The sequence below is a fragment of the Macaca nemestrina genome, chromosome X (genome assembly GCF_043159975.1).
Source record: "Macaca nemestrina isolate mMacNem1 chromosome X, mMacNem.hap1, whole genome shotgun sequence".
Taxonomy (NCBI): Eukaryota; Metazoa; Chordata; class Mammalia; order Primates; family Cercopithecidae; genus Macaca; species Macaca nemestrina.
Genome location: NC_092145.1, coordinates 109,794,322 through 109,807,511, shown reverse-complemented (window position 1 = coordinate 109,807,511; position 13,190 = coordinate 109,794,322). Strand labels below are relative to the sequence as shown.

Genomic DNA, 13,190 nt, shown 5'->3' with positions numbered 1-13,190 from the left:
CACAGAATTGGAAAAAACTGCTTTAAAGTTCATATGGAACCAAAAAAGAGCCCGCATCTCCAAGACAATCCTAAGTCAAAAGAACAAAGCTGGAGGCATCACGCTACCTGACTTCAAACTGTACTACAAGGCTACAGTAACTAAAACAGCATGGTACTGGTACCAAAACAGAGATATAGACCAATGGAACAGAACAGAGTCTTCAGAAATAATACCACACATCTACAGCCATCTGATCTTTGACAAACCTGAGAGAAACAAGAAATGGGGAAAGGATTCCCTATTTAATAAATGGTGCTGGGAAAATTGGCTAGCCATAAGTAGAACGCTGAAACTGGATCCTTTCCTTACTCCTTATACGAAAATTAATTCAAGATGGATTAGAGACTTAAATGTTAGACCTAATACCATAAAAATCCTAGAGGAAAACCTAGGTAGTACCATTCAGGACATAGGCATGGGCAAAGACTTCATGTCTAAAACACCAAAAGCAACAGCAACAAAAGCCAAAATTGACAAATGGGATCTAATTAAACTAAAGAGCTTCTGCACAGCAAAACAAACTACCATCAGAGTGAACAGGCAACCTACAGAATGGGAGAAAATTTTTGCAATCTACTCATCTGACAAAGGGCTAATATCCAGAACCTACAAAGAACTCAAACAAATTTACAAGAAAAAAACAAACAACTCCATCAAAAAGTGGGCAAAGGATATGAACAGACATTTCTCAAAAGAAGACATTCATACAGCCAACAGACACATGAAAAAATGCTTATCATCACTGACCATCAGAGAAATGCAAATCAAAACCACAATGAGATACCATCTCACACCAGTTAGAATGGCGATCATTAAAAAGTCAGGAAACAACAGGTGCTGGAGAGGATGTGGAGAAATAGGAACACTTTTACACTGTTGGTGGGATTGTAAACTAGTTCAACCATTATGGAAAACAGTATGGCGATTCCTCAAGGATCTAGAACTAGATGTACCATATGACCCAGCCATCCCATTACTGGGTATATACCCAAAGGATTATAAATTATGCTGCTATAAAGACACATGCACACGTATGTTTATTGCAGCACTATTCACAATAGCAAAGAATTGAAATCAACCCAAATGTCCATCAGTGACAGATTGGATTAAGAAAATGTGGCACATATACACCATGGAATACTATGCAGCCATAAAAAAGGATGAGTTTGTGTCCTTTGTAGGGACATGGATGCAGCTGGAAACCATCATTCTTAGCAAACTATCACAAGAACAGAAAACCAAACACCGCATGTTCTCACTCATAGGTGGGAACTGAACAATGAGATCACTTGGACTCAAGAAGGGGAACATCACACACGGGGGCCTATCATGGGGAGGGGGGAGGGGGGAGGGATTGCATTGGGAGTTATACCTGATGTAAATGACGAGTTGATGGGTGCAGCACACCAACATGGCACAAGTATACATATGTAACAAACCTGCATGTTATGCACATGTACCCTACAACTTAAAGTATAATAATAATAAATAAATTTAAAAAAAAAAGAAAAAATAAATAAATAAATAAAGTCTACTTTAAACTAGCCCCAACCTTTCTTTCCAGACTCAATCTCTACTGCTCCCCAATTTGTAACTTTCTCCAACCACATTTATTTCCCTTTCTACTACCTTCACCTGGTATGTTTCCTTTACCCTCATCACCCTGTCTTGCTAGTCTGAGAGTTCCTTAAGAGAAGGGATTGTGTTTTGTCCATCTCTGCCCTAGGACCCACCACAAGGCCTGTCAGAATATTCAGTACATGTTTTTTTTTTTTTTTTGTTGTTGTTGTTGTTGTTGTTGTTGTTGTTGTTTGAGACGGAGTCTCGCTCTGTCGCCCAGGCTGGAGTGCAGTGGCCGGGTCTCAGCTCACTGCAAGCTCCGCCTCCCGGGTTCACGCCATTCTCCTGCCTCAGCCTCCGGAGTAGCTGGGACTACAGGCGCCCGCCACCTCGCCCGGCTAGTTTTTTTTTTTTTGTATTTTTAGTAGAGACGGGGTTTCACCATGTTAGCCAGGATGGTCTCGATCTCCTGACCTTGTGATCCGCCCGTCTCGGCCTCCCAAAGTGCTGGGATTACAGGCTTGAGCCACCGCGCCCGGCCCATGTTTTTTTAATGAATGAAATTCTGCCATCTGAACCCTTAAATGTCACCTCCACCTTGACGCTTTTCCTGGTCTCTCACTTGTTCAAATTCCCACAGCTTCTTGCTTCTAACATCTTTAATGATACCTATCATACTTTTCCTTGTGCTTTGTTATAATTATTTAAATATCTACATTATTACTGCCACCACTGCTTTTTTCCTCTTCAGAGAAAGAGGGAGAACAAGAGACAGACACACACACACACACACACACACACACACACACACACACACACAGGATCACAGTCTTAAAGAGCATGAACTTTGCCTCATTTAAAAAAAAAACTTCCTTGTGGAACTTAACACAATGCTTATCACATAGGAGACATAGGAGGAGTTCAAGAAATATTTGCCAAATTGAATTGCTAAAACATTTGGATATCAGTATGGAGATTTTACTTTAGATCCATACCTCATACCATACACTTGAATAAATTCCAGATGGGCCCAAAAATTAAACACAAAAAAGAAAAAACACCCTGGGGGAATGGGGAAGACAGAATCACATATTTGTCCCAGCTGTTGAGGAGTGGTAAATTTCTGAATATCGAAAAATGAAAGAAACATTAGAGACAGGATGGTCGGATTTGAATATATAAATGTAAAAAGGAATAGTTTTGCATAGTGAAATATGATAAAGCATACATAAAAATGAAAGCAATAAAATTGGAAAAATATGTGACAAATATAAAGGATGAAGCTGACTATCCAAAATATAGAGAATGGATAAAAATATATAAGGTCAATACCCAGATTTTACTTGAGAAGTGGTGAAAGAAGATGAATGAGGAAACAGCAAATTATGACATTAAAAAATGAAAAGCCTCATTACATAAAATTAAAACAAATGGATAGTATACTTATATACCTACTAAACTAGCAAAAAGGTTAAAAACGATAACATTCAGTGCTGCAGGGATCTGTGAAAATAGGCACACTTATACAGTTTAATCTTTTGGGAGTACAATCTGGCAACATGTAACAGCAGCTATAAAACAGCTCATACCTTTTGGCCTGGTTATTATACATTTGGTAAGATACCAGAAAGCAATAACTCTAAACAGAAGAAATGCAATTTGTACAGAAACCATTCACAGCATCACTTTTTATAACAGTGAAAATTTTAAAATAACTTAAATCTCCAATAATAGAATGGCTACGCAAAATCTGGCATATCATTACCACATAATCTTATATTTTCGTGTGTAAGGGTATCTACCTATTCCATATTGCCAGGTCTTTGCTTTTATGATTTCTGCATCCTAGGTGTCTGGTACTCAACTGTCACTGTGGCTATTTCTAGAGTAAACTACCTCTTCAAACCCACCCAACCTACCACCCCAAATTCTAATTTGCTGCTATAACTGAGGAAATATCAGGCTCCCATTAAATTAAGGATCAGTGGGTCTCTCTGAGATCAAGACGTGAGGGCCTCTTCTCCTGCACCATGGGCTTTCTGGCAGCTGTTTGAAAAATCTCGAAGGCTTCTTTTATCTTTTTAAACTTATTACCAGAGTCCAGGCTGTTCTCTGAGCTTCAGGATAAGTGGGGTATTACTAAAAAATGGTTTTGCTTTAATTATAGGCTCTTAATAAAACTGTTTGCATTTCATGAATGCTATGTATTGAGCAAAACTCCTCTAGTCCATAATAGAAATATTTTCATATGGAAACATGGAAACACCTTTGATCAAGAAAGATAGCCTTAAAACTCTATAAATTATAAGTTCTGTGAATAGATTTGGCTATGTTGTGACAAAAAAAGAAATCTGGGGACAGTAATAACAAATACATCTATTAGAGTCATGGTAATATGCCTATTGTCAACTAAAATACATTTCTTAAAACTGAGGTCTTTTTGGTTCATTACAGCTTATTACTGCTTCACAATAATAATGTGCTTAAATTTCATAAATATGTGAAAATTACACAGTCATAATTCTCATCAAGGACTCAATCTCAAACTTATTTTTAAAAACAAACTGTTGGTTCTAAGTTGGAGGTTTTACTTAAGGCCATACATGATTAGCCTTCAAAAATGAAATCAAAGTAGTCCCCAGATACAGATGCTAACATAAACATATTAGAGCCCTTTTGTGAAAGACCTGGATACCATTCCTACCAAAGAAGTCAGTGGACACATTAAAGGCAATTCAAAAGAAATAGAAATAAGAACATTCTGGGTGGGTAAAGCAATTGCCGGCAATGTTAAAAGAGAAGGATACCTTCATTTTGAGCCACAAAACCAACAAAACAAAACACTCAGAAGAAATTTAAGCTGTGAAAACTTGGCTGTGATGAGAAGAAGATAAAAAAAGTGAAGAATTTCCCACCATAGGTCTATTCCCTGGATGGGGCAAAGGGCGTTAAGTCTGCTTGTATGATGTTGGAAATAATAATCTTTATAGTTCTGAAAGAAATCACTAAATGGGATCCATTCTTTGAGTTTGGTCATTCTGTAAATTGCTTTATTTCTTATACATAAAACCTGTATTCATGAATTTGTAAATCTTTTCCCCCACCTATGAACATGAATTGCTTAGTGCTTTTGTCAGCAACAAATAGTGTATACATTATTAATTCAACTTTAATGGGTCCAAAGATTACATATGCTGAGCATCTAAAGTAAAAATATAAAGCAGGTTGATAGGCAGGAAAGGAAAGAGGAATTCATGGAACCTCAGAAGCAAAACCTAGTTTCAGAATCCAGATCTGCTGAGGTCTGGCATCAACAGTCTTGTATACATTTATAGGAATTAGGTTGGCAGGTTGATAGATTTCTCATTACCAAGGCTGGGTTTCTTGAACTCTCAGGAAACTAGAAGAGAATATTTGGAAAACAATCATACCAGCAGCAGGCCAGGAGGGTGAGACTTGAAGGAGATGTTGGCTGAGCCATTTCCTGAGCAGATCCGAAGGAAATGATTTCAATTATTGTCATACAACGAGCCAGATGCTCCCTCTTGCCCTATTCTAACTATTCTCCCAGCTCCAAAACAAAGAGGAAAAGAAGGAGGGGAAAAAAAGAGGAAAGGAAGGGGAGAGGAGGAAGGGAATGAAGGAGTGAAAAAAGGGAGGGAGGGAAGAAAGGGGAAGGAGGGAAGGAGGGGGGAAGGAAAGAAGGAAAAAAGGAAAGAAAGGGAAAAAGAAAAGCATTACAATTAAAGCAAGAATTAACAGCTGTAATAAACATAAAGGTTACTTTTGCATAAAATGAAAATAGAAAAGGTCAGTTCAGGAAATGTTAACACACTGGTTCAGTTTCTCTCAGTTCACAGGCCTGAATCATTAGGCGTCGCAGGCCCAGTAGTACCACAGCTTTGTTGCTTGAGCTTTTATGAGGCATATCTGTGCTGGTGGCAGCTAGCAGACTGGCAGGGCTACAAACTGGCATGCCCTCAGGTCATAAACTAATTATGGCACAATCATTCACTTGTTCTTGCCATTCTGCCAATTACTTCATGAGTAGGGTTGGGCGGGACTCTTGTCTAAGGCCTGCTCTGGAAACAAGACCTCCTGGGCTTAAGCCTTCCTTCCTGTGGAGTTCTGTGGGAGTCTGCAGGGCCATCAATAGTCTCAGTAGGCCAACCAGTCTACCCTTCTGCCTTAATAATCCACTCACCAATTAAGTGTCTGTGTTGTACAAGGCCCAGTGAGGAAATGCAAAAATAACAACGTACTCCCGAAGGGCTTAGAGTCTAGGGGTAGGGTGGGGAACATAAGAACCATTCAAAACCTCTGCTTAAGCCCACTTGCATATCTCAAGCCCTGGACTTTCCTGAACAGAAGGGCCCTTTTGAATCTGGACACTGCATTAGTCATCTGAGTTCATCCCACATGTTCTGGGGGAAAAAAAAAAAAAAGAAGATGTTTACTTCCAGAGTCAGTGTAAGCTTCTATCTTTTCCCCAATGATGGTGGATAAGCTTCCATATTCTCCAGAGTACAATTCAATTAAGGTCTTACCAAAGCCTTCCTGTCCAAGAGAAGGGTCAATCACTCTCCTCCAGCAGAGCAACTCCCCTCCAGCACAGCAACTCCACTGCCCCAAGGCCTACCCCCACTGCACTCAATTGAAGTGCCTGACTAGGTACACCCAGAGGAGACAAATCCCTTTATATACAAGAGCCAAAGACTTACAAATAGCCTCGGGGAGCCAGCATGCATTCCCAGAAATACATGTAAACACATGAAAAGGTATGTACACAGGTTTGCTTACAAACAAAGTCAGAAGAAAAGTAAACAGATTGGGAGGGGGAAATTTCACAGCTCAGTGAGCTGAAGACCTGGGTAGAAAGGAGAATGAATAAGTCCAACATACTATGTTTCAAGGCAGCGGCACACATACACAGCAGTGACAACTGATTTGCTGGGACTGGAAAGCATGGATTTGTAGAGAGAATTCAGGAAACAGTTTGAAGATCAATAGGCCCCATCAGTATGCCAGTGATTTCATACTAATGCAGTCAAGGTCCCAGAGTAAATCATTTCCATGCTTATTACTGCTTATGGCAAACATCACCCAATTCAGACTTAGAGGTTCAAATAGCCCTAGCTCCCTGACAGACATCATTGAAAACATTCCTGCAAGGAGTACCCTTTGTAAGGTGGAGCCTGGCCAAGTACCAGGCGTCTGCTCCTCTCCATGGTCACATAGTCTCCTGCTGCCTTCCACCCTCATATAGGCCCCCAGTCTGTTTGCATTCCCACACCTGGCCCCACCTTCTAGCAGAGGCCAAGAGCATCATTCCTGGATGAATGCCCAGCCTTTGAAGTCAGAGAGAATGCAGGCTGTTAGATGAGGAGATCCAGATTCAAGACTTCTCAACACACACTTCCCCCTACTCAACAATGCTTACAATAAAGTTACACTCAAGAGGCACTCTGGCTGCTAGAAAAACAGGAAGCCAGAGGAGTGGGTAGGTCAGTTAGGCTCTCTAGACTGGCCTGAACGCTGTGGAATGTCAGGCTCACTAGAAAGTTGAATGCCTCCACTGAAGGTGTGATCAAGGTATCCTTAAGATGGAACTGACCAACCACCCTTGTCTTAATAAAAAGGTATTTCTCCCCAAATCTGCCTTCTCCACCCTCCCCGCTTCACACACAAAGAAAGTATCCAGGCCTTCAGTCTTGGTTCTCTGGAGCGTAGCAGAACAACTCAGGCAGAAGCAGCTTGGGAAACCTTGTGCTTCTCTATTCGAGTGCTTTCCTAAAATTTGCGGTTGGCAAAAAATAGGTCTGAACATTTGGCTGGAAGCAGCCATGTTTAAAAACTATTGTTTAATTTCAAGATTGCAAGAACCTTTCTTCATTTTGGCAGTTTGGGAGAGGGAGTGGAAATGTAGATCCATTAGAATAAACAGTAATCACCCATTTGTGTGTATGTGTTCATCTAGGTGTATTCATGGAAATCTGGGAGAAATCAAGCCTTCTGCCTTCTTCCAGCCCATAAGGTCATCCGTCTGCCATACCTCCTGCAATAACAGTTGCAATACAATAACTCATACTTACATAGCACTTGACAGTTTACACAGCATCCTCCCATTCATTATCCCATTTAATAAAGATTAATTCATTATATGGTGTGACTAATTCCCTTTGACCTAGCAATTCTGCTTTTTCTATAAATATCTCTTAGTAAAATAATCAGATAAGTGTGCAAAGGTGTACGTACACAAATGGCCACTGATGCACTGTTTATATTAGCAAAATGTTAGAAGCAAATTAAATGTAATTAATATGGTACTGGTGAAAATACCTGTAGTATTTATATAGTCATAAAGTGTAATACTGTGATGCCATTAAAGTGATTCTATAGATCTGAAAAGATGTCTGCAACGTATTGTTAGTTGTAAAAACATAGGCTAAAAAACATTACATATGATATGACCTTGTTTTTTTTGTGTGTGTGTATAAACATGGAAGAATGAAGTGTGAGATATGCATACACCTAAATATCAATGCGTATTATCTTTAGGAGGTAGGAATGCGGCTAATTTTAATTTTCTTCTTTAAACGTTTATGTATTTTCTAAGTTAATATTAAAACAACAAACATTATTGCTTTTGATGATGTGGAAAACAATATAGCTACAGTCATTTTGGAAAGGAGAGAAAATATGTTATCTGGTAACAACAATAATAGTAGCTAACATTTACTGAGCAGTTACTATGTACCTTGGTTTTAAGTACACTTATATTTTGATCTCATAACAATACTTATGAGGTATATAATACTGTTCCCATCTTAGAGATGAGAAAACACTGAGGCTTAAGAGAGTTTAAGGGACTTCCCAAGGACACACAGCTAGAAAGTGACAAAACTAGGATGTGAATTAAGGTTTCTGTTGACTCCAAATCTCATTCTCTTATTTGATGCTCTACCACCTTCCTCTTCAAGGGCCCATTCTCCCTTGAAGTGCTCAAAACAATGTATCAAAGCCAGTTATTATACTTTTGATTACTTATGCCAGAGAGACCCCATTAAGAGCATAACTGTTTCTAGTTCAGAGCAAGGTTTCAAGGAATATGCAGGACTATTAGAGCCTGATGCCAAAAACTCAGGTGACCAAAATCAGCAATAGCTCAAATTGAACCTTCGTCACTTAAATCTCACAAAGGCAAAGACAGTTTATGTTTGATTCAAACTTTTTCTTCCTCCATCCATCCATTCCTTCATTGAATACCTATCATATGCTAGGAACTGTGGGCATACAAAGATAAATAAGGCAGACTCCCTGCCTGCAGATAATGTGCAATCTGATCCTTAGTGGGGTAGCATCACAGGCCCATTCACCTGAGAGGCTTACTTGAAAACAAACTCCAAGTTGAAATGTGACCACTGAGCAAGGGGCCACAGCAGGAAACTTGGGAAGACAGAAAACAGTTTGCCAAATTCTTCTTTACTACACTGACAAAGAATATGGATATATAGATCCAATTAACCAAATCTAGCAAATATTATTGAGCAATGACTACGTACCAGGCTCTGTGTTAGGTGCTGTCACATATCTTATGAGCACTACTATTACTACTATTCATACTACCATTACAAAAAATAACAACTAACATTTTATTAAATCCTTACTGGTAGTGACAGAAACCAGGCTAAATGCTTTACATACAATGTAAGTTTTCACAACCACAAACCTATTAACATGGTTTAAGGTTGAGGCCTAATATGAAATCAAAATGAAACAAATCAACAAACAAAGCATCTAGAATTCTTCACTGTTCCCTTATTCACCATGAGGAATTTGATGGTCATCTTAGAGGTAGAATGGTTTAAATATTCAGACACCTACATAAATATTTCCCATTTGTTCTTTTTTCTAGTTCACCTCACAGGTTAATAAACTTAAAGAATTACTGTATAGAGTTCTACACACAGATACAGTATTCTATTGCAATACAAAAGATTTCCAGGAAGAGTTTCAATGATTCATGATTTTTGTCTTATGTGCTAAATTTGAGTAACTGATTTAGAGAATACATGAGATAATAATGATGCTATAAATAGTATATGACCAATAAATTATAAATGATGCCTTAATATACTAATTTTAACAATAATCATATCAGAGAAATACCCATTGTATAGGTAAGGAAACAAGTTCACGGAGGTTTGGCCCCCATTGCTTCAGTGTGAAAAAGCCAACGTTTAAACCAGGTCTGACTGACACTAAAGGCTATGATTCTTGCACAGCTTTATGAAAGGTACTTTCTTTTTGGCGAATGAATTATGTTTGAGCTAAAAGCAATGACCAGGGTACCATCGGTGAAATAGATCAGAGGAGATGAACATGAACGCAGATCCAAAGAAGAGTGATGAACGGAAAAATGACATTATCAAATGTGGGCTTTGGAAAAATTAACCTGATGGTGGTGACACCTTTTCCCTGAAGCAATGTCATCTCTCTTTTGAGTTGAATACAGGCAAGAAGGGCTAGCCTACAAAATAAGCCACTTTTGCTGGTGGAGGTCTCCAAGGTGCTAAGGCATTCACGTGAACATCGCTTGTCTCCTTGAATTCCCAAACTGAGGATTTAAGAGCTACATTTTTGGAGGTGATCAAGGAAGTTAGGGCCTGGTTCCCTTTCATCAGATGTACAAATGTATTGGTTACAGAGTTCACACTGAAGAAGACACTCCAGCCTTTCTAGGGCCTCAGTATGGTGCTGGGCAGCAACAACACTCTTGTTGACATGTCCAAAATGTGCTGTTTTTCACTTAAACCATCTACATCTAATCTCAGGAAAAAACACCTTGGGACTTCAGAATACATCTCTTGAAAAGCAAAATACCAAGGAATATGAACAGTTCCCTCTATCCCACCTAAATTAAGCTTGCAGAAGTACTTCTCCCCACAGGGCATGTTGCCCTGTTCAAGGGAGACTGGGGAGTTTCTCAAATACTTTTGCTTACTTCTCAGGATGGCCAAAAATTAAGGATTATAATCCTCACCCACCAGGTGGCCATTTATATTCAAAAAGATTTGAAGCACCTCACAAAAAAATTCTGATGTCACAGGGTCATAAAATTAAAAGAAAGATTTAGGGAAAAAAGAAAACAGAAAATGCCATAATTTTATTTAAAAAGAAAACCCTTTGTTTATATATATGTTCATTGAATGTTCAAATTTGCTCTGAGCTTCCCAGCAGCCAAGACACAAAGGTAAACACTATAGGTTTCAGAACCTTAATCTGATAAAAGGGAACAAGCTAATTTATCAGGAGGCAAACTATTTATGAGCACTGGATTCTACATGCAAACTATAAAAGGAAAAAATTTTAAAAACACAAAAACTAACATTTCTAATATTCTTTTGCCAGAATATACTTTTGTCATATAATCATTCCTTAAATTGACCCTCATGTCTTCAATCACCCTCCCCATGTGAACAATCTTTTTGTTTTTCCTCACTTGCTTCCCAGTACTCCTGATGAAGGGCCTGTGACAGCAAGTGGTGCCAACACCCTCCTGATGCTGCTGCTTTGGATCTGTTCCAAGTTTCTGGATACTTGGTTGGGACCTCCAAAATGCTGAGTTTAGACAGCAGATACCAGTTTGGGTCCAGAATATTTTTAGGGCTGTGTCAGTGTCAACTACCTTAACTAGCAGCCTAGCTTCTTAGAAATGACTGATATTGGGCTCTGGGTATATCAGTCCTACCCATTTGAACATTCAATGAACATATATATAAACAAAAGGTTTTCTTTTTAAATAAAATTATGGCATTTTCTGTTTTTTTTTTCCCATTGACTGGGTAGGACAGTCAATGGTATCTAAAGGGCTCTTTCCACTACAGCTCACGTGCCTAATGGATCAGAGGTAAAAAAATAATCAGCACCCAGCAAGCCAAGTCAGAGTCAGGCTCAGTTTGGATCAAAGATCATACTCAGGAGTGAAGAATCCTAGGTGTGAGTACAAAGAGGGAGGTCTGGGGGAAGGGTTAACCAGTAGACAGTCCAGCTTCCAGAAAGAGTACTGGGGTAAGAACTATAAGGCTGGAAAGAATGTTTGGCTTTGATATGGAAAGCCCTTAACACCCACCCAAGTGACCAAGAGGTGGGTTGCTCTGAGGCAAGCAAAGAGAAAGAAATGGCATGCTCACAAGGGCAGGTAAGGGGGATGTTGAAGGAACAGAGTCTGGGAAGTAAAATTCTGAATAGCCTGATGAACAGGACATTTTTACATACTCATGTTAAGAGCCCAACATCTGACTTGGGTGACAAGTAAAAGGGGATATTGGGGTTTTTTTGGTTTTTTTTTAATTATTATTATACTTTAAGTTCTAGGGTACATGTGCACAACGTGCAGGTTTGTTACATATGTATACTTGTGCCATGTTGGTGTGCTGCACCCATCAACTCGTCAGCACCCATCAACTCGTCATTTACATCAGGTATAACTCCCAATGCAATCCCTCCCCCCTCCCCCCTCCCCGTGATAGGCCCCGGTGTGTGATGTTCAAAAGGGGATATTGTTAACATCCAAAGTCTCACTCAGGTGTGAGATATGAGGGAACTGGTGCTTAACCAAGGCTAGAGAAGCAGTGGAAGGTGTGATATGGCAAAAGCCAGGAGGAAATTCCAATAAGAAAAAAATTTGCACTCAGCCATGGGCCAAATACTGGCATCATTCCATTTAATTCTCCTTATGACAGTCCTGTGACTTAAGTATGATTGCCATTATGACATGTGAGGAAACAGAGATACAGGGAGTTGCTTCCCAGAAATTGCTCAGGGGCACCTGACTAGGAAAGAGCACTTCCAGCCTTTGAGCCAGATGTCTGTGGCTCCAAATCTTGTAGTCTTTCAACTCAATGGCTGCTAAACTAAGGAACAAGGCCCCCAACACTGGGGCGAGAGGCAGCAGCACCTTTCCCCTGGCAGCCTAGTACCAGAGAAAAGCTGCTTTCCTGAAGTAGGGCCAATCAAAATTGGCTTTCTAGGCTTTGTTAAAATCCTACCTATTGTGTTCTTTCTAAATATAACTATATATACACATTATATATATGTATATTTTAACCTTTTATTTAGATAATATCTGATAATAATAATACAAGGTAGTATTGAGCATTACTGTGTGCCAGACATAGCACTAAATGCTTAGTGGCTTAGATCATTTATTCACATCAGAAAATCTACATATAAATAACACTATCTGCAATTCACAGATGAAGAATGAGGGTGAATAACTTGCACAGGGTCGCATGGAAAATAAATGACAGAATTTCAGTTTAACTCTGTCTGCCTCCAGATCCATGCTACACTGCCTTCCTACCTCTTTGATATAGATACCACAAATATATAAATTAGCAGAAAGAAGAAAACAAAAGCATCCACAATATCATTAACATATTTGCCTTTCTCTAAAGATTTTTTGTTTTTTTTTTTTGAGAACGGGTCTGGCTCTGTCGCCCAGACTGGAATGCAGTGGCATGATCATGGCTCACTGCAGCCTCGACCTCCTGGGCTCAAGCCATCCTCCTACCCCGAGCTCCCAA

General features: G+C 39.3%; 1 protein-coding gene across 7 annotated transcripts in view; it reads right to left on the bottom strand.

The window, feature by feature from the left end:
- The window catches only part of LOC105493946 (shroom family member 4), a 248,458-nt gene that overhangs the window by 190,694 nt on the left and 44,574 nt on the right, over positions 1 to 13,190 (bottom strand). The window contains exon 1 of one of the 7 annotated variants that reach the window (XM_071088943.1): positions 5,034 to 12,038. The exons of the other annotated variants lie outside the window; for them this stretch is intronic. The gene's annotated coding sequence lies outside the window, so the exon portion shown is untranslated. Of the gene's footprint in view, positions 1 to 5,033; positions 12,039 to 13,190 lie in introns of those variants that run through there. 7 annotated transcript variants of the gene reach the window in all.